The sequence below is a fragment of the Helianthus annuus genome, chromosome 4 (genome assembly GCF_002127325.2).
Source record: "Helianthus annuus cultivar XRQ/B chromosome 4, HanXRQr2.0-SUNRISE, whole genome shotgun sequence".
NCBI classification, from domain to species: domain Eukaryota; kingdom Viridiplantae; phylum Streptophyta; class Magnoliopsida; order Asterales; family Asteraceae; genus Helianthus; species Helianthus annuus.
In genome coordinates, this window is record NC_035436.2 from 186,970,490 (window position 1) to 186,992,606 (window position 22,117).

Here is a 22,117-nt window from a genome sequence, read left to right on the forward strand (position 1 = left end):
AAGTAAATAATGTAGTGACGGAAAAATCAAAGTATGATGCAGATATGTACAAGTATCAACAATCAAGTAGCAGTTTATCAGAAATCTCAGTTAAGCACAGTAATTAGGCAACAACTAATAGTTAATTAAGTCGTACGGATACCTGGTTTTGTGAGGGTTGTCACATTAAAGGCCTCAACAGCCGTGGCTATATCCAGGTTGGGAATGTCTAAGGATTCTTTACTAAATTTTGTGATATAATCCCTTAATGATTCATTATGACCCTGGGTTATCCTATATAAATCACTAGTTAAACGTTCAAATTTTCTACTACAAGAAAACTGACTATTAAATAGGTTAACTAGATTAGCAAATGAGGTAATAGAGTAGGGGGAAGACTTAGCAGCCATTTGAGAGCTGATCCAGTAAGAGTGGATCCAAATCCCTTGCACAGACATGCTTCCTTTAACCTTTCTGGGATTGGATTGATCTCCATCCTCTCCCTGCATTGTGCTATGTGTTCTTCAGGATCCGTTGAACCATCATACAACTTCATGGTTGGCACGTGGAACCTCTTGGGTATCTCAGCATCACAGATTGGTGGTGCAAAACGAGATATTTTATGGCTCTCATCTGCAATCTCCGGGATAGGTTTGACCACTCCTGGAACACTTGATATCATATCCTTTAACTTTTGCAATTCTCTGGCCATGGCATGATTGATACCTGTATCCTGCATGAATCCATGGTTAGTAGTAAGAGAATTATTAAAAGTGTTACCTCCCACCGGGTTCAAATTAGGAACACCGGATGTGAACCCATATTGTTGAGACTCTGGGATGATCGAAGGACCAGTGGAAGCAATGGTCTGCATTGGAATAAAATCTCCCTGATGGACATCCGAACTTCCTGTTTGCAAACTCCTTAAGGATCCCGACATTTGGAAGGATCCTTGAAACTGGGATGATCCTGGGACAAAGGAGGATCCTTGAACCTGGGATGATCCTGGAACAAAGGAGGATCCTTGAACCTGGGATGATCCTTGAACAAAGAAGGATCCTTGAACCTGGGATGATCCTGGAACAAACGAGGATCCTTGAACCTGGGATAATCCTGGAACAAAGGAGGATCCTTGAACCTGGGATGATCCTGGAACAAAGGAGGATCCTTGAACCTGGGATGATCCTGGAAACGGCCAGAACCCTTGAATCTGCTGCGCTCCTGGGTATCCTCCTGAATTCGTAAAGGATCCTATATGCTGAGGATGGGATCCTGTTGGCTGGAAGTATGAACCTGATGCCTGAGTCACTGTTGTTGATCCGTAGTGCACTCCTTTTGGCCCTCCCACATATTGAACGTCTGGAATCACTGAAGGCTGAGAAGTTATCACCGGAGTATCAAAATTCAAAGATCTGGGCACCAGTGGGGAATGATCCTCTGCCGATCTCTTTTGTTTCTTGAGATCCCCGATTTCTTTGAGAATCCTTTCGTTGGTCTTATCCTGCTGCTGTATATGCTCCTTCATCTGCAAAATCAAAGTAAACATGTCACTAGTAGTAGGAGTATAAGAAGCAGAAGAAGTTGGAGGTTTTGAGAAAATGGGAGTTGGTTTCTTCTCAGCATTTTTCTGAGATCCAGCAGGTGGTGGAGGCAAAGGTGGAATGCCCTGAGATGAATTGACCGCAGACATTGCAGTAGAAGTATTCTTTGATGATGAAGCCATGTATTTGAATGCAATGAACCGGAATGATCACAAACAGAAAAACTTCTTAGGAACGAAGCACCAATTGCCCCACGGTGGGCGCCAAACTGTTCTGGTCAAAAATCAGATGAAGATAATGCAACCAAACTCTTTGTTACGGGGTATGATGCTTGAATTGAGGAACAACGATAAGGATCACTTAAATGTAAATTGCACAAGTGACACAAAGATTTGTACGAGGAAAAAGCCCTTGATCAACGAATGATCTCCGGCATAAAAAACCTCGGGTGATGGAAACTACCGATCACCAACTTCAAATTAATCAATAATTGTTTACAACTTCGGATAATAACGAGCTGGGTACAAGGATCACTATAGTGTAAAGTGCAGAAATGTGAAAAATTGCTAAGTGTTTTGCTATATGCTCAAGAGTGCGGTTGTACGAGTGTGTGCAGCCAAAATTAGCCAAGTGTTTCTAAAGCAAGCTCGCTACCCCTTTAAAAATAGAAGTTAACTAGCTTAACAAACTATCAGCAATTCGTGCCATGCTCCCACGTTCTCCACAACGTCCATTTCCAGTCAAACACGTGCGAAATAACCGTGGAATATTCCTTAGTAACGTTGCCAAGACCAAGTCCAACTTGTTACTCCTGCAAAACAATACGAAATTCAAAGTGAACAATTGTTAGTATAAGGATCCTTAGGGTGATCCATGATCCTGATCCTGAAGCACTTCTGAGGATCACTATCTGTCACAGAAGTAAGGATCACTAATAGGATAACACATGAGGATCATAGGTCATTAAAAATCCTGCCCTAACACTAAGGTTTTGGCATTTTCATGTCACTAAGTTTGGATAGTCGCCAGTGAGGGCCATTCTCCAGTTTACACAAGATCCTTTGGGCTTGTCTCCAGTTATCCTTTGGGCTTGTCTCCAGTTATCCTTTGGGCTTGTCCCCAGTTATCCTTTGGGCTTGTCCCCAGTTATCCGTTAGGCTTGTCCCCAGTTATCCTTTGGGCTTGTCCCCAGTTATCCTTTAGGCTTGTCCCCAGTTATCCTTTAGGCTTGTCCCTAGTTATCCTTTGGGCTTGTCCCCAGTATATTGGGCTTGTCCCCAGAATTGTTGGGCTTGTCCCCAGTCACTAACTTATCTTATATGTTGGCTTAGTCCCAAGTTATATTCTATTTCAGGGTTTTGAAGTTAAACAAGCAAGGATCCTTGATCCTTACCTTCCACTAAGGTTTGTCTTTCTTGATTATCCTGATTATAATTGTTAAGGAGTTAGGATCCTAACTTGGATCCTCAGGTATGATCCTCAAATTACTTTAATTTTATCATTTATATAAGTGACCCTTATTCTTTGACAACAGACCCAATGATTCTAAAATGGCATAACCTTTCTAAAGTTTATCTTTTTCGACTATAGGATATTTGATCCTGGATGATATCCTAAAATTCTTAAACTTAATTTGTTCAACTTTTCTTATTCGAACAAAGTATATAATAACACTTGGAAACTAAAGGATTCATAAGGATAACAACACAGGAAAAGTCAAAAAGCTTAAGTTTTATTTATTCACAAAATGTTCAACTCTTTAAGGTTGTCAAAATTGCCAACCCACGTTTCTACCAGCAAAACGTGGCCCATCCACATGGGTTGGCAAAGGGTGTCCATTGTTTACGGGTCTTTGTAGTGTAGGAAATAAAAGACGGAAGGATAACGAGTGGCTTCATCCCCCAAACAGAGGATCCATCCACCACCCATTATCCTGCCTATTGTTCAAGGATCCATGATCCTTCACCCTAGAAACTATTGTCTAAAGTTATTACAGACCAACCATTGTTCAACAAAAACATCACAACCAAAAAACCACTACCAAGCTTAAAAAAAATGGGCTCCGGCTATGTCTAGAAGTGTCCATCATCGCCCATCCTTGCAGCTTACACCTTCGCTGCATCACCATCACCAGCTCCACTCGCCTCTCCACCGGCCTGATCCTTGCCACTCTCGGTTGCCTCAATCACCAGAACCTCTTCAGCCTCCTCCTCGTCCTCCAACTCAGCCAGCCTAGCCTTCCAGCCCTCCATGTCCCAGTTGCTCCTGTCAAAGGCAGGATCCTAAGCTTCTTGGGCCATCTGCAGCTTGGTTTTGTACATGGCAATGGCAGCGGAGACTTTAGCACCCTCCATGAGCTCGTGCTTCTCGTAGTCAGCATTGATCAGAGCTTTAGCCGTCTGGGTTTTGGCATCATTGAGGTCCTATTCAAGAGAAGCAATCTTGTGATCCTTGAGCACCGCTACTTGTTGAAGGTCCGAGTATTTTTCTTCAAGCTCTTCAACATTCCCAACATAGTCCCGGATTTCAGCAAATTTCTGCAAAAAAGGAGATACAATTCAGGATCCCTTACCCTCAGTATGGAAGGATCATTTATAAGAATCACATTTAAGGATCAGCTTTTCTTACTTCAGAAACGTATTCCTCGAATTGATGCTGGATCAGAGGAATGCCTTCAAGGGTCCCAGCAGTTTTTCTCTTCTTTCCACCTCTTCCCTTCGAAGTGGTTGCTTTGGGGACTATGGCAGAGGGGCTAGCGGTGACCTTTTTCTTTCCGGACCGGACGGTGTCAAGGTCAGTGACACTAAAACGAGAGGCGGACTTGGATGATTTTCCAGCACCTACACACCCAAAACAGATAAGTGTCCTTATTTCGTTTTTATTTAAACATTTAATTATGCAAAAAGCTGGATACTTACTTCACATTGTTACAGAACCTGAGGATACTTCTTGAGAATCCTAGGTATTAGCTTGAAATGACCTTGTTGCAGGATCGAGTTTTCTGAAAGCAGCAAGCCTCTCCTTGGTGGCAGGTGACTGTATAATATGTGAAACAGAAATAGCTGCACAAAAGAAATGGAAATATGTTAGTAATCCTGATTAGAGGCAAGCTTATTCGGTGATCCTTCTAAGGATCCTCTATCCTACCATGAGTGTTCCATTTTCTAGGCAGATCCTTTCCATCAGGGATAGAATCCCTTCTGACAAAGAAGAACCTCCTTTTCCAGTTGGTATCATTCTGTTTTCAGAATGGGGTGTTCTTCAAAAGGTTTGTGATTGAACAAATACCGGTGGGATCTGTGGCTCACTAGGTTGTACATCTCTGCCAACTCCGACATTCCCAGATCAATGCCTTCTTGCTCAATGATCCTTTCAAGGGTGATGAAGACCCTCCACATCATTGGCATAGCTTGAATATAGGAGATGCCGGTGGTGAAAAAGAAGAGACAGAGTGAGAAGATAAAGAGAGAAAGGAAAGGGAAATACCTGTTCAAGTCTCCGAATGAAGATTTAAAGGATGAAATGCACGAATTTAAATGCCCTCCAGCCCTTATCTCTAACTTCAATTTATAATGATGATTTTGCAATATAGTCACCTCAATGACGTCATGTTAGCAATGGCTAGTCAGGATTCAACGGCTATATATCCGTTGGTTGGTTACGGATAAGAACGAGAAAATATAACTCGTTATTTTACATTTTACTCCTTATATTTTGGGGGCAATTGTTAGGGGAAGGTTTTCCAATGATCAGTGATCCTCAACTACTGTCAGGCTTAGTGATCCTCAATTCTATTGAATTAGTGATCCTTAGAGGTTATTGTGGGATCAGGATCATGGATCATCATAGTGATCCTTACACTAACGATTACCTGCTTTGTATATGATCTTGTTTTGCAGGAGTACGTGTTTGGACTTGGTCTTGGCGATATTCCTGGAGCATATTCCATACTTATTCCGCACGTGCTTAACTAAAGTGGACGTTATGGAGTTCGTGGAGGACTTGCACAAAATGCGGAATGTTTGTTAGCTTAGATATTTTTTCATTTTTAAAGGGGATAGCGAGCTAAATAGAAACACTTGGCTATTTTTAGCTTAACACACACACTCGCAACTACTCTCACCAGCTCTTGACAATTCACTTGGCGATTACATACTTTTTTTGCACATTACACTATAGTGATCCTTTTAACTAGCTCGCTATCATCCGAAGTTGTAATACACATTTTATTTTATTCAAGTTGGTGATCGGTAGTTTCCATCACCCGAGGTTTTTTATGCCGGAGATCATCTCTTGATCAAGGGCTTTTTCCTTGTATAAATCTCTGTGTCACTTGTTCATTACATTTCAGAGTGATCCTTAATATTGTTCATTGATTCAAGCATCACACCTCACACATAAAGATTTGGTTGCATTATCTTTGCTTGATTTTTGACCAAAACACAAAGTTGTAATATTTATTGTTCAATATAGTTGATAGTGATAGTTTTCACTATCCGAGGTTTTTTATGCCGGAGATCATTCATTGATCAAGGGCTTTTTCCTCGTATAAATCCTTGTGTTCATCATCATTTTCATTCATTTCTTGTTTACACATTTGTACATTTAACCAAGCATCTAACCTCACAAAAATCAGATTTGGTTACATTATCCTTGTGTGATTTTTCACCAAAACAGTTTGGCGCCTACCATGGGACAATCGGTGCTTCAGTCTTGAAAATTCTATTCATTTTATTCATTTATGTTCATTACCTTCAACTACATGGCTTCTCCAGGGAAAAACACTTCAAGCTCCATGCCGGCGATCTCCTCATCACAGGGCATTCCACCTTTGCCTCCTGTTTCCTCTGGATCCCAGAAGAATGCTGAGAATGCTGCAAAGAAACAAACCCCCGTTTTCACAAAAGCAACTACTGCTGTTTCTTCTGCTCCTACTAACAATGATCTTTATTCTTTGATTTTGCAGATGAAGGATTACATGCAATAGCAAGATAAAACTAATGATAGGATCCTTCGTGAGATTGATGAAATCAAGAAATTGAAGAGATCGACGGAGGATCACTCTCCATTGGTGCCCAGATCATTGGATTTCACTACTCCAGAAACAACCGTTCAGCATTCTAAGGCATCAGGTGTCCAGTACCATGGAAGATCATCAAGTATGCACTATGGATCATCGGCAATAACACAGGCTCAAGGATCCTACTTCCAGCCTTCAGGATCCTCTCTTCAACCTAAAGGATCCTCCTTCCAGCATTAAGGATCCTTCTCTGGTTCGGGAGGATAAATGGGGATGCTGTTAGTTCAAGGATCCTACCCTCAGCATCCAGGATCCTCATCACAGGCTCAAGGATCCTCATCGCAAGTTTAAGGATCCATATGATATCCTTCAAGACCTTCAGCTCTGACGTATATTGGATCCAATATCTTTCAGGATCAAGGATCCTTAGGGTGCCAACAACCCAGAAGTTCAGATATTCATGTGGGAGACTTCATCCCCATGCAGACTATTGCTTCATCTGTTCCCACGATTATACTGGAATCACATCAGTTTGGATTCACATCTGGAATCCCAGCCTCGAATCAGTTAGGAGGTAACACTTTCAATACATCTTATAATACTAACCATGGCTTTGTGCAGGAACTAGGGATCAACCAAGCTATGGCAAGGGAGTTGCAAAAACTCAAGGATATGATATCCAGTGTCCCAGGAGTGGTTAAACCCATTCATGAGATTCCGGATGGGAGTCACAGGGTGTCTCGCTTTGCACCACCTATATGTGATGCAGAGATACCAAAGAGATTTCAAACACCAAATATGATGCTCTATGATGGCACAACTGACCCAGAAGAGCATGTAGCTCAACACAGGGAGAGAATGGAGATCAACCCCATTCCAGAAAGGTTAAAGGAAGCATGTTGTTAGTCCCGAAAAAACCCATGATATCACTCGACGGTTCAATCGAACGCGGAATGTAAGATCAAACCAAAAGAACAAAAAGAGATTTTTCATTAAACAACTCAGTGCCGCTGCTTAGATCGCACACAGTCTCAAGGACTGTCTGGTACGATCTTCGAGAACCTTGCACACAATCTCTAGGATTGTCGAGTACAAGGTTCTCCTTTGGGGATTACATGGTGACACTATGGGAGAGCTCTACTACAATAACCTAAACATGACTATAAATAGGAGCCTCTACCCAATTGGCCCACATGGCCTAGCCCAAGCCCAAGACATAATTTAAACCAAATAAATATAAATAAACGTAATAAAGATAAGCGTAAAACTCTGGACCTAACAATCTCCCCCTAGTTTTATGCTCTCTTTATTACGGTTTAGATAATCTCCAATCTTGGGTCTTCTCCTTTAGTGGCCCAGCAGTGAACGAGCCCATCCTCCATAAACCTTCCGGTCCAACAAAGATCTGATTCAAATATGCTCCAAAATTTGCACCACTTTAATTGGCCTACTTCACTAAAAATTTGCAACCCAGTAATAATATATCCATTCGGCCCGATTAGAAGTCCAAGCCGAATAACTGCATATCTTTAAGGCCTGATACATTCACTATAAGTGTCGTAGCCCAAGTAGATTTAAAATCCAAATTATGCAAATGTCTGGACTAGGCCAGACCCAACATGCAGCAAAGCAACAAATCCTAGGTTTCCCATGTGACAATTCTTCGGAGAAAATGACCACATGACCCTTAGGGATTTTATCCACTTTCTGATGTTGACATTTTGTAATTTGTAAACAATAATTTTCAAATACCCATGCTCCTCAATCATGTGGACAGCAATCATGGCCCAATCATTAAACAATAATTTTCAAATTTATCCAACAATCATGGCCCAATTAGTAAAAGACTCATGTTGACAAACCTCTGAACCCTAGCCGCAACCAACTTCATCTGAGACCATTATCCAACCGACATCACCTTTCGACCTTTGATCTTTCCCCATCTGACGGTTCACAGCTTTTAGGGTTTTTGATGAGACATCCTCATTAGCCGCAATGGAATGTTCCATGACATCAGCCATGACATCAGCAGTACTAAAACCGACCTTTTCATCTTTTCCGACGATGACAAAGTTACCGGCGAGACACCCATTTATGCATGAATTCCATACATACTAACCAAACCAGAAACATGAAATCGATGTACATGTTTCTGTGTATAAAAGGAAAATCACGAGTTCGCCTGAAAGGAAAAACCTACCGGAGAAAACGTGTCGCCGCTAGTCCCGTCGAGAGACCGCTGCCGTCTACTGTCTTCTCCGACCAACGCCGGTTGGTCGCCGTCATCAATGTCGTCATTCCCACTGACGGCTTTGTCTCCACCGGTCATCATTGTCAACATCAGCAGCAGTCGCTGTAAAACCGTCGACGCCGTCTTCGCCGTAGGCAATACAACTCCGCCGCTCTCTCTCTCCTCTTCAGAATCTCTTTCTCCGTTTTGAACCGTCACCACCCCATCTCCGTACATCCGACCACCGTACACATCAACCTCTGGCATATCATCCTTCACCTTAAATCCAAGTCTCCATTCTTATCATCTGTTCACCGCCGCTGATGAGTTGAATAACAACCGCCAACCTCCTCAAACAAGAACAACATCAGCTGCCATTGCTAGAAAACAATTTCAAACCCGTATCCGCTACCGCGCCGAACTGACTGATGAACCGACGTCCGGTGCGGAGTCTGTTTTCGTGACGTACTCCTCTCGTATTCTTTAGATCTTTCATAAAATCCTCACCTTCTTCATCTACCATTCACGACCACCTCTTCATCTACCTCCGGCTGTAAACCGGCTCATGATTGACACAAATAAAATCCAACCAACAGCCGACTTCAGCCGACATCATAGCAATAACCTCACCAGATCTTATATTTTTCAGATCTGAGGATGGATATCAGATTTCATGAACCGAGATCTCTTCCTTTACGAACACACATCCCCCGACACTGTGCAACGCTTCTTGTTCTTCGAGCGATATCAAAACCGAGCCTTTGAAAGACTTCAATGGCTCTGATACCACTTGTTAGTCCCGAAAAACCCATGATATCACTCGACGGTTCAATCGAACGCGGAATGTAAGATCGAACCGAAAGAACAAAAAGAGATTTTTCATTAAACAACTCAGTGTCGCTGCTTAGATCGCACACAGTCTCAAGGACTATCTGGTACGATCTTCGAGAACCTTGCACACAATCTCTAGGATTGTCGAGTACAAGGTTCTCCTTTGGGGATTACATGGTGACACTATGGGAGAGCTCTACTACAATAACCTAAACATGACTATAAATAGGAGCCTCTACCCAATTGGCCCACATGGCCTAGCCCAAGCCCAAAACATAATTTAAACCAAATAAATATAAATAAACGTAATAAAGATAAGCGTAAAACTCTGGACCTAACACATGTCTTTGCAAGGGTTTCAGATCCACATTGACAGGATCAACTCTTAAATGGCTGCTAAGTCTTGCTCCTTACTCTATTACCTCATTTTCTAATCTGGTTAACTTGTTCAATAGCCAATTTTCATGTAGTAGGAGATTTGAACGATTAACTAGTGATTTATATAGGGTAACCCAAGGTCATAATGAATCATTGAGGGATTACATAACTAAATTCAGTAGAGAATCCTTAGATATTCCTAATTTAGATATTGCTACAGCTGTAGAGGCTTTTAAAATGGGTTTACTTAAGGATTCAAAATTCTATGATGATCTTGTTATGACACCCTGCAGGAACCTTGACGAAGTATGAAACAGGGCCATTAGGTTCATCCGTTTAGAGGATGACAAAAGGATCCAGGAGAGACTGTCAGGATCCTCAAAGCAAGAAAAGCAAGGATCCTATTTCAAGAATAATAAATCCAAGTCATACAACAAGTCTGACAATCAAAATGTGCATGCTGTGGAACAAGAGGCAGATGGTGAGGATTATCCTCCTATTTCTGAGTATTGTTTTGTTGTTGATAATAGTGAACTAATACTTGCTATGCAGAACTTAGGTGATAAAGCCAGATGGCCGAGGAAGAATGACAAGCCAGCTGCTACCAAAGACAATTCGAAGTGGTGTGCTTATCATGAAGACTTTGGTCATCTCACAGATGAATGCATAGCACTAAGGAAGGAGATTGGTTACCTCTTGAGCAAAGGATACTTGAAAGAGCTATTCGGAAGAAAGAAATCCAGGATCCAGGATCCTGAGAAAATTCCTGAAAAGGCTCATGCTCCACCAGCTGATGCACAGATTATTCATTTTATCTCCGGTGGATCTGATATATGTGGCAATTCTTTTTCAGCAGCTAAAAGGCATGCAAAGGTGACAAAAATGGAGAATGGGGATAGGCGTATTTGAACTTCCATCCTTACATAGGAAAAAGTCACATCCTTTGATGAGGATGACCGTGTGGATATTCAGGATCCTCATCACGATGGTCTTGTTATTACATTGTTCATTTCTAACCATTTTGTTCGCAGGATTCTCATTGATGGGGGAAGCTTAGTGAACATCATCCAATTAGATGTCCTCAAAAGGATGAACATCCCTGAATCCGATATTGTCCCAAGATCATCTGTCCTTGTGGGATTCAGTGGAGAGACCAAGAATACATTGGGGGACATTAAACTTCCTATTTATATAGAGGGAGTAAATTTTGTTCAAAAATTTTGTGTTATTGATTGCTTATCTTGCTGTAATGTTATCCTTGGCAGGCTATGGATACATGATATGAAAGCAGTCCCCTCAACATATCATCAATGTGTGAAGCTCCCTAATCCATGGGGTGTGGTGAAGATTGAAAGTGATCAGCAAGAAGCCAAGAATTGCTACACATCATCAATGAAGCCAGCCTCAAGACCTAGGGAGGCATAGCAATTAAAGTATCCTCCAAGGGATGTCCTGGAGGCAAGAGAGCAGGATGTCAAGGATATTCTACTGAACCCGGAGGATCCTGAATCCCAGATTTTTATAGGATCCAGGATCCTTGACACTATTGAACAGGATTTAATATCCTTCTTGAGAAGAAGAAAAGCTACCTTTGCTTGGAAACATGAAGACATGACATGTATTTCTAAAGATGTTATTACTCATAAACATGGCATTGACATGTCCTTCAAGACAATACATCAAAAAAGGAGGAAGTTTGCACCTGAAAGAAATGCCATCATCCAAGAGGAGGTACACAAATTACTCAAGGCAGGTATGACTAGAGAAGTAAAGTGTTTTGGTCAAAAATCACACAAGGATAATGCAACCAAACTCTTATGTAAACGGGGAATGATGCTTGGTATGTTGAACAAAGTAAAGGATCACTTTGATGTAAAATACGCAAATGACACAAGGATTTATACGAGGAAAAAGCCCTTGATCAATGAATGATCTCCGGCATAAAAAACCTCGGGTGATGGAAACTACCGATCACCAAACTTCAATATAACAAACAATATTTTTACAACTTCGGATGGCAACGAGCTAAGTACAAGGATCACTATAGTATCGTGTGTCAAAGCGTGTGAGAAATGTGTTGTGTCTTCCGAATGTTGAAGAGTGCTACTTATACAAGTGTGTGTGGTCGTATTTTAGGTAAATCACCTAACTATTAGCTCGTTACCCCTTCAAGAATAGAAGTAAATTTAGGCTAAATTATCGCCCTTTAATTGTGCTGAGTTTCCATATTGTCCATAACGTCCATCTTTGATTATGCATATGCCAAAGTAGCGTGACAGGTTCCTTGTTTACGTTGCTAAGAGCAGATCCTACTCGAAATTCCTGCAAGATAACATTAAATCCAAAGAGAACAATCGTTAGTATGAGGATCCCTATGATGGTCCGTGATCCTGATCCTGGAACTCTTCTGAGGATCACTATCTGCCAAAGAAACAAGGATCATTGGTTAGGATAAGTTATAAAAATCCAGCCCTAACAATTGCCCCCAAAATATAAGGAGTATTTATCTAATATAAACGAGTTATATTTTGCCGGTCTTATCTCTAACTGACTTAACGGATATATAGCCGTTACAATGGAACTATCCGTTGTGATCTGTCGTCACAGAAGTGACAGCCCTGCACAAATCATCATTATAAATAGAAATAGGGATAGGATCGAATGCATTTAAATTCGAGAACTCTTCCCTTTATAACCGCGATCAGAGAATTGAACAGGTATTCCCCTTCTCCTTCTACCTTGCTTGCTCTGTTTTTCTTTTTCTTTCTATCGTCTTGAAAAGATGTTGCTCCGGAACTCCCCGCACAAGGATCCTAAGAACAGTCCCTTGAAGGGTCAAGGGATCATCAAGGATTCTCCCACTGAGAGGTGTTGTTTTACCGACTCTCAGATCGACAAAATTCGTCATTGCTTTCCGGCGAACACCCTTTTCAAATCTTTTACCCCCACTGCTCTGAGTGATTTTATTTCTGATACTTGGGTAGCTTTCCCGGTTACTCCGTTCTTGATAGGATATTCGTATCCTTTTCCACAGTTCACTCAATCCTTTTTCTCTCTCACCGACATCTGCTATATCCAGGCCATGCCCATGATCTGGAGGGTGTTATACACCCTTGAGAGGATCATTGAACAAGAGGGGATTGACCTTGGTATGGCGGAGCTGGCTGAGATGTATGATCTTACCACTTTCGGATCCCATCGTTATTTGTTTAAGCGAAAAGCTGGAGAGGATCACCCTGTCTTCAAAGTTACCAAGAACGACACGAACTGGAAGCGTCGGTTCTTTTTGTTAGGAGAGATACCATCCCCGATGGGAAGGATCTGCCCAAAGGATCCTGGAAGGATCACCATAAAATTTGTTCCTTAGGATGAGGATCACTGATATTTTCTTGTTTGTTGTGCAGCTATATCCGTTGCTCATCTTAAGTTGACTCCTGCTGCAAAAGAGAGATTCTTGGCTTTTAAGAAACTTGATCCGGAGATAAGGACTTTCCAGGTTGCCACCCAGGATTCTCAAGAAGTATCCTCTGCCTCTGCCACAATGTCAAGTAAGTATTCATATTTATAAAGTAATTCTGTGCAGGATTTCAAATTTAATTAGAATACTTATCTTATTTTGGTTGTGTAGGTGCTGGAAAATCTTCTAAGTCTGCCTCAAAGTTTGGCATCGATGATCTGACCAACGTGAAATCCTCAAGGAAGAAGAATCCTGCTAGCCCAAGCGCTTCAGCCCCTAAAGCACCTATTAGGGGTAAAGGAAAGAAGAGAAAGGCCTCTGAGGATTTACAAGGTCTGCCCCTGCTCCGCCAACAATTTCTGGACTACTTCAACGAGGTAAGGATCACTGCCCCTGTTTGTTATCCTGACGGTTTTGAGGATCACTTGTTTCTGACGTTATGCCTTGTTTTCCTTGCAGAAATTTGCTGAAATAGAGACTTATGTTGGCCACGTCGAGGATCAAGATCGCCAAATTGCTGACCTCCAACAGATGGGTGTGCTGAAGGATCTCAAGATTGCTGATCTTGAGAGGGAGCTCCGGGCTACCAAGGATGAAGCTGCCAAAATGCTGATCAACTTTGATTATGAGAAGCATGATATCACCCAGGACGCCAAGGTCTCTGCTGCGATAGCCATGTATAAGATCCAGCTGCAGATGGCTGCGGAAGCTCAGGATCCTGCCTTCGACAAAAGCACATGGGACGTGGAGGGCTGGAAGGCGAGGCTGGCAGAGTTGGAGGATGATGAGGAGGCTGAGGAGATCCCGATGCTTGAAGGTGATGATGCTGGCAAGGATCAGGGTGGAGAGGCAAGTGGAGCTGGTGGTGATGGTGCAGCGAAGGCTTGAGCTGCAAGATTGGGCAATGATGGAAACTTCGAGACTAAGCCGGAGCCCAATTTTTTTTGTGGTTGTTGATGTTTTTTAGAAACAATTATGGTCTGTAACTTTGAACAATAGTTTTAGGATTGAGGATCTAGGATCCTGTGAACAATAGGTAGGATTACATATGGTGGAGGGATCCTCTGTTTGGGGGATGAAGCCATTGTGATCCTGCCGCCTTTTATTTACCTGCATGCTATGACCGCACAAACAATGGACACCCTTTGCCAACCCATGTGGACGGGTGATGTGTGTAAAATGCAACATATAAAACACATCAATTAAGGCATAAAACTAACCCTTTTTAAGTACTAATGTTGGAAAAAGAGTGTTTTTGTCTTCCTTTTGTATTTTCAGGATGAAATGAGCTCAAAATCACAAAAGAAGCAAAAAGACCACTAATTCTACCATAAATACAAGAAAAGGAACAAAAGTAGACTGCCCGGACCCTCAACGGCACCTCCAAAAGCAAAAAGGAAGAAACAGAGTCTGAACACGCCCCGTGTCCAGCGAACACGGGGGCGTGCCCAGGAAGCAGCAGAAAAGACAAACCAGTAGAAGCTTCCATTGCCCACCACGGGGCCGTGTCCAGCGAGCACGGGGGCGTGGTGAAAGTACAGCAGGCGCATTAATTGTAATTCGCAATTACAATTAATGAGGAGAGAGAGTGTCAGGCGGGCACGGGGCCGTGTCCAGCGGACACGGGGCCGTGTCCAGCCTTCTGTTCAGCCTATAAATAGAGGAGCTTGGCTTCATTCTCTCTCATCCCTTGGCACACCACCTCTCTCACACCTCATCCACCACCCACCACCACCATAACACCATCATCCACCACCATCATCCATTGTCCATCGTAGAGTGTGTGAGTCGTCTCGGGATCCAAGATTGATCGTAAGAGTTCTTGACAATCAAGGCCATGTTTGCCTAAGTCTCTTACATCACTTGGTGAAGACAAGTGTTTAGTATAATACTTTTTATTTTTAATCTTTTGCACTTTTTATTTGGTTTTGTATTAATGACTTTAATAACTAGTTACTTATGTTGAAGGTGATCTTTCCTTATCGTTTGTCCGTGGTGTCTTGGCATTATTTTACTGTCTATATAAAATAAAAGATTTTCACCATTCATATCTCCACGGTCTATATGGAGGTATGTTGGCTACCTGGTCGGGGGTTAAGGGAACGGTTTGGTAAGGGTCTTGCCCTTGTTCAGCGTTTAGAGGTCCTGCTTGGGACCTGGGTCAAATTTAGTAGGATCTCCTTCAATGCCCATAGGTATTGGATGGCGGGGATCCAAACTCTTTGACCCCCTCATAAGTTAACTACTATTAATACTATAACCCGGCTATTTAGGACTGTATCCCTGCTGACTCAGACTACTTAGCCGAGGGTAACATCACCGCCAAAAGCGGGGCCTACCATAATTTGCATTAATAACTTAATTCATAATCTTTCAATAATCCGACCCTTTAGGATTGTATCCTTGCTGACTCAAACTACTGGGTTGAAGGTAACGTCGCCTTCAAAAGAGGGGCCTACTACAATAACTAAGATAATCTCTTAAACAAGTGCAAAAGTGCGAAAATAATCAAAGGTTATACTAATACACGTGTCGGATCCAAGTGATTCATCTTGTCTATCTGTTTTTATTTTATTTTTATTTTCAGCATTTAGTTAGTTTTTATTTTTCTTAGTTTAAAACATTTTTCTAACTTTTTTGATTTGATTAGACGTTGAGGATAAACCGGTATTAAAAGCTCTTGTGTCCTTGGACGACCTCGGTATCTTACCAACACTATACTACGTCCACGATGGGTGCACTTGCCCATATGTGTGTTTAGTGTTAGTGAATATCGTGTTTTATAAATTTAAAACTTGGCTAAAAGTGTAAAAAGGGCTTAAATATACATCAAAAATATATACACACTGACACGCATCAAGTTTTTGGCGCCGTTGCCGGGGACACAAGGATTTTAAGAAAGTTAGGAATCAACGGCCTAATCATATTTTTATTTTTCTTTAATTTTTTTAGATTTTTTCTTAGATTTTTAGCTTCTGCAGAGCTCAGCACGGGGCCGTGCCTGGTCGGACACGGGCCGTGCTCAGCAAAGTTACTGGCAGTTTTTGTTTTTCAAGTTACAGAAGGCTGACCACGGGGCCGTGCCGGTGCAACACGGGGCCGTGTCCAACTTCCAGTAACTGGGATCTGGAAAACAATCACTGTATCTCCGACCACGGGGCCGTGTTCGCTCAACGCGGGGCCGTGGTGAACCTTCTGACCGACATTCTTTTTTTGTTTTTATTGCAGGACTTGGAACCCGACACCATCCTCACGTAGTGTATGAGCTCCAGTTCCAATAAAGACATAAAAGAACCGCTAGAAGAACCCGAACGCTTTCTCAGAAAAAGGTTAAAAGCCAAAAACCAAGAGAAGGTTTCGGGTGATCCACCCCCAATGGCGGACCAACGTACCCTTATGGATTATCTACGGCCCACCGTAGGTAATCTAGGCGCCGCTATCAATGCTCCGAATGTCGAAGCCAATAACTTCGAGCTTCGACCGCATTTGATACAAATGCTCCAAAACTCCGCAACCTTCCACGGGCTTGCGGACGAGGATCCTCATCTACATATAACTAATTTCTTAGAAATATGTGACACCTTTCGGATCAATGGAGCATCAAACGACGCCATACGCCTCCGTATGTTTCCGTTCTCACTAAAAGACCGAGCAAAAGCTTGGCTCAACACCCTCCCAGCTGGATCGGTAAACACCTGGGATGAACTAGCCCAAAAGTTTCTATATAAGTATTTCCCTCCTTCTAAAACTGCTAAATTAATGGCTGAAATTAACACATACTCACAAGAGGACGGGGAATCCTTATATGAAACATGGGAAAGGTTCAAGGAGCTATTACGTAAGTGTCCCCATCATGGCCTCGCAATATGGCAACAAGTATCCACTTTCTACAATGGATTGTTGCCACACACTAGGCAGACACTTGATTCTAGCTCCGGGGGACTTTTAGGTAATCGACGCCCACACGAAATATATAATCAAATTGAGGAAATTGCTCAAACCAATTTTCAATGGCACACTCCCCGGGGAAATAAGTCTATCGCCCCGGGCGCCCATAAGGTCGACGAAAGCACCTCTTTACAAGCCCAAATCGAGGCCCTTTCTTCAAAAATAAAAAAATTAGAAATGACAAAAACAGTCTCGGTTATGGCTTGTGAAGGGTGTGGTGGGTCACATGAAAATTGGAGTTGCATGAAAGAAACGGACGATCAACAAGAAATGGTAAACTACATTGATAATAGACCTAGGCCGTCGGGTCCTCCAACGGGAACTTACAACCAAGGATGGCGAAACCACCCAAACCTTGGTTGGAGGGAAACCGGCAATAGTAGTAACCAACAAACCCAACGAACAAACTTTCAGCAATCAAGAAATGAGTCACAAAATTTCACTCAACAACAAGGTGGACGAGAAAGGCTCGAAGATACTATATCTCGCCTCGTCTCCGACACTGAAAAGAAAAACTCGGAAAGATTTCTACAATTAGAATCTAATTTTAGGAATCAACAAGCTAGCATTCAAAACATAGAAAAACAAATAAATCAACTAGCACAAAATTTTTATGAGAGACCACAAGGCGCATTACCTAGCAATACCGAAACAAACCCAAAGGCGCAAGTTCACCTCATCACACTACGAAACCGCACCGTAGGGCCTGCAGAAGTACCTCCACCAACGGAAGAAACAATGCCGACACATCTGCAGGAAAAGAACTCTCCCCCATCACCAGAACCTACCAAGGCTCCTCGAGTTCCATACCCCGGTAGGTTAATTCGTCAAAAAACCAATGAGCAATTCGCAAAATTCGAAAGTTTGTTAAAACAATTGCATGTCAATATTCCTTTTATCGAAGTCCTAACCCAAATGCCTAAATACTCTAAATTTATGAGGGACTTCCTTACACATAAAAAGAAAATTGAAAATTTGCAATTAGTTAATTTAGGCGAAGAATGCTCTGCCCTCGTACTCAATAAACTACCCCAAAAGAAAATCGATCCCGGAAGTTTCACGATTCCATGTTCAATAGGGGAATCACCCGTTCGCAATGCCTTGGCCGACTTAGGGGCTAGCATTAACCTCATGCCCTCATCAATGTTCAAAAGGCTTGGCTTGGGAACCACGAGCCCTACAAAAATAAGCATACAACTCGCTGATCGATCAGTCAAGTTCCCACAAGGTGTCATCGAGAATGTCTTGGTAAGGGTAAGCAAATTCGTTTATCCAGTTGACTTTGTCATACTCGACATGGAGGAAGACACCGAGGTCCCCCTTATCCTAGGGAGACCCTTCCTTGCCACAGCACAAGCAGTGGTAGACATGAATGAAGGGACACTGACTTTGAGGTATGGGGACGATGAGGTGAAGTTCGGAGTTGGGAAGAAAATAGAGGATGACGACCCAATCAATTACATGAAGGTTATTGATTCAAGCTTGGATGCCGCTCTCCGACGGTGTAACTTGGGAAGCAAGGCACTCCACTCAGAAGATATATAACCAGGAATCGGGTCTAGCCAAGGACCCTTATAAACGTGGCGCACCACGGAGGCATTCCGCGGATCTATCCTTAGTTTAGTTTAGTTTAATCTTTTAATTTTTGCAGAATAAAACACACTCATGGTGGTAATGGATGAAAAAGGGAACGAGAAAAAATGGAACCATGCACGAAGAACAGAGCAACCCGACAAAAATCTCCATTACAGAAGGCTCAACACGGGCCGTGCCCAACCAACACGGCCCCGTGCTGAGCCCCTGCAGAAAAATCACCCAGTTCAGGTAACTGGACACGGGCCATGTTCAGCGGACACGCCCCCGTGTCCAGGCTTCTGTTTCAATTCTGAAATTTTTGTTACTGGCACTTGACCACGGGGCCGTGCCCGGTGAACACGGGGCCGTGTCCAGGATGCCAGTAACATAAATCTTTGCTTTTTAACACACTTTTATACATTCTAATCAACCAAAAATATTATTTTGGACACATTGAGGACAATGTGTAATTTAAGTGTGGGGGGGATGCTAAAACCTTGAAATTTTGCAAAATCCTAAACACAAGCCTTACACAAAACTCTATTGGAACCGCTAAACACCCCAAATTTTTTCAAAAACTTTTTCATTTTTTTTATTTACTTGTCTTAGTTTAAGTTGGGAAGAACAAGTTCTAAAAAAAGGTTATATTTTTACAAGTTTACAACCGATAGCGTCGTGATAAAAAAGGAACCAACATAAGAAAATTATGAAACGGCATAACAAGTCTAGTTTAAAATTCGATTATATATGCTTGGTCACATTAAAAACCCATTCCCACAAAAGTGAGTTTTGAGCCTTTATTGAGCATAAAAATACACATATTTAGATTAAATGCTCATTTTTCATTTCTTGTGTGAATAGCCGCTCGGTCCTTACAAATCTAGAACTTGCCACGACGATACATTCCCGGTCCTTACCAACTTAAACCCAAGTAAGTAAATGATGGAGGCATTAGGACTAACTATTTTTCTTTCAAAACCATTATTTTTCATTCTTTTACCTACCCAAAATCCCCCTAGATAGCCCCTTTGAGCCTAAACCTTTCATTTCATTACCCCAAAAACCATTTTTACCTACCAAAAACCTTTTTTCATTTTTTTCACCCTTTATTTTAGTAACAAGCTCGGTTTTTCGTCAACTTGCCCTTTCATGTGACATCAAAAAAATATATATATATATATATATATATATATGATGATGAAGTCAAAAACAAACAAAAGCTATAAAAAGCTTGTTTGGAGAAATACTTCAAAAATAAAAAGTCATTAAAAATAAGGTACTTCACGAAAACCGACGCTTGTTACGATTTTTCGCCCTTTTTACTAACCACTAACCAACCACCCACCTTTAAACCCAAGCCTTCACCCAAAAAGTCCTCTTGATATTTACAAAGGTAAAAAGTTAAAAAGGAGGAGGATTGATTGCTTGGCAAGCCTATGGAAAGACGTAAGTTCCGTGCCGCTCTCGAGTGATTCACTAAAATATACACCTTCGGCCGAGTGTTGAGTGATCTCCCGTGAGGTATGTGAACTTGTATATAAATAGAATTTTAATAAGGCATGCTATGCCCAAATAAGTAATTTATCTTATGAAAAGTTCAAAATAAATCATAACGAATAGGATTGTAAATAAATAAAAATAAAGCCTATAAAAACCTTGGATTCCCGACACTCTAGGACAAGCTAAAAACTTCTCTTCTACCTATTCCATTTGGGAGTGTAAGCCACATTTAAAGAGTTTTGCTTGAGGACAAGCAAAAGTTCAAGTGTGGGGGTATTTGATGTGTGTAAAATGCAACATATAAAACACATCAATTAAGGCATAAAACTAACCCTTTTTAAGTACTAATGTTGGAAAAAGAGTGTTTTTGTCTTCCTTTTGTATTTTCAGGATGAAATGAGCTCAAAATCACAAAAGAAGCAAAAAGACCACTAATTCTACCATAAATACAAGAAAAGGAACAAAAGTAGACTGCCCGGACCCTCAACGGCACCTCCAAAAGCAAAAAGGAAGAAACAGAGTCTGAACACGCTCGTGTCCAGCGAACACGGGGGCGTGCCCAGGAAGCAGCAGAAAAGACAAACCAGTAGAAGCTTCCATTGCCCACCACGGGGCCGTGTCCAGCGAGCACGGGGGCGTGGTGAAAGTACAGCAGGCGCATTAATTGTAATTCGCAATTACAATTAATGAGGAGAGAGAGTGTCAGGCGGGCACGGGGCCGTGTCCAGCGGACACGGGGCCGTGTCCAGCCTTCTGTTCAGCCTATAAATAGAGGAGCTTGGCTTCATTCTCTCTCATCCCTTGGCACACCACCTCTCTCACACCTCATCCACCACCCACCACCACCATAACACCATCATCCACCACCATCATCCATTGTCCATCGTAGAGTGTGTGAGTCGTCTCGGGATCCAAGATTGATCGTAAGAGTTCTTGACAATCAAGGCCATGTTTGCCTAAGTCTCTTACATCACTTGGTGAAGACAAGTGTTTAGTATAATACTTTTTATTTTTAATCTTTTGCACTTTTTATTTGGTTTTGTATTAATGACTTTAATAACTAGTTACTTATGTTGAAGGTGATCTTTCCTTATCGTTTGTCTGTGGTGTCTTGGCATTATTTTACTGTCTATATAAAATAAAAGATTTTCACCATTCATATCTCCACGGTCTATATGGAGGTATGTTGGCTACCTGGTCGGGGGTTAAGGGAACGGTTTGGTAAGGGTCTTGCCCTTGTTCAGCGTTTAGAGGTCCTGCTTGGGACCTGGGTCAAATTTAGTAGGATCTCCTTCAATGCCCATAGGTATTGGATGGCGGGGATCCAAACTCTTTGGCCCCCTCATAAGTTAACTACTATTAATACTACTAGCCGTTTACCCGCGCGATGCGGGCGGAAACATATCACTTTGGTTGGTGAGTTTAGGGCTATGTACGGGGTTGTTCGGTTTTGAGCCATAACCAAAATCAAATTCGCGATGCCACGGAAAACACAGCACTTTTAGTAATTCTAAGGGTGTGCATGAGAAGGTTCAGTTCAGTTGGGTCATAACTAAAATCTAAATTTGTTTGCCTTAAAGAATGGGTCAGACTGACTACATGTCATTTATTTTTATTAGGGGTGTGAATTTCTAATACGACTCGAAAATACGACATGA

General features: G+C 42.0%; 1 non-coding gene across 1 annotated transcript; it reads right to left on the reverse strand.

The window, feature by feature from the left end:
• Positions 1–17,189: 17,189 nt before the first annotated feature.
• LOC118491877 lies at positions 17,190–17,296 on the reverse strand. Its single transcript, XR_004892322.1, has one exon. It is a non-coding gene; the product is annotated as a small nucleolar RNA R71 (small nucleolar RNA).
• Positions 17,297–22,117: the final 4,821 nt, after the last annotated feature.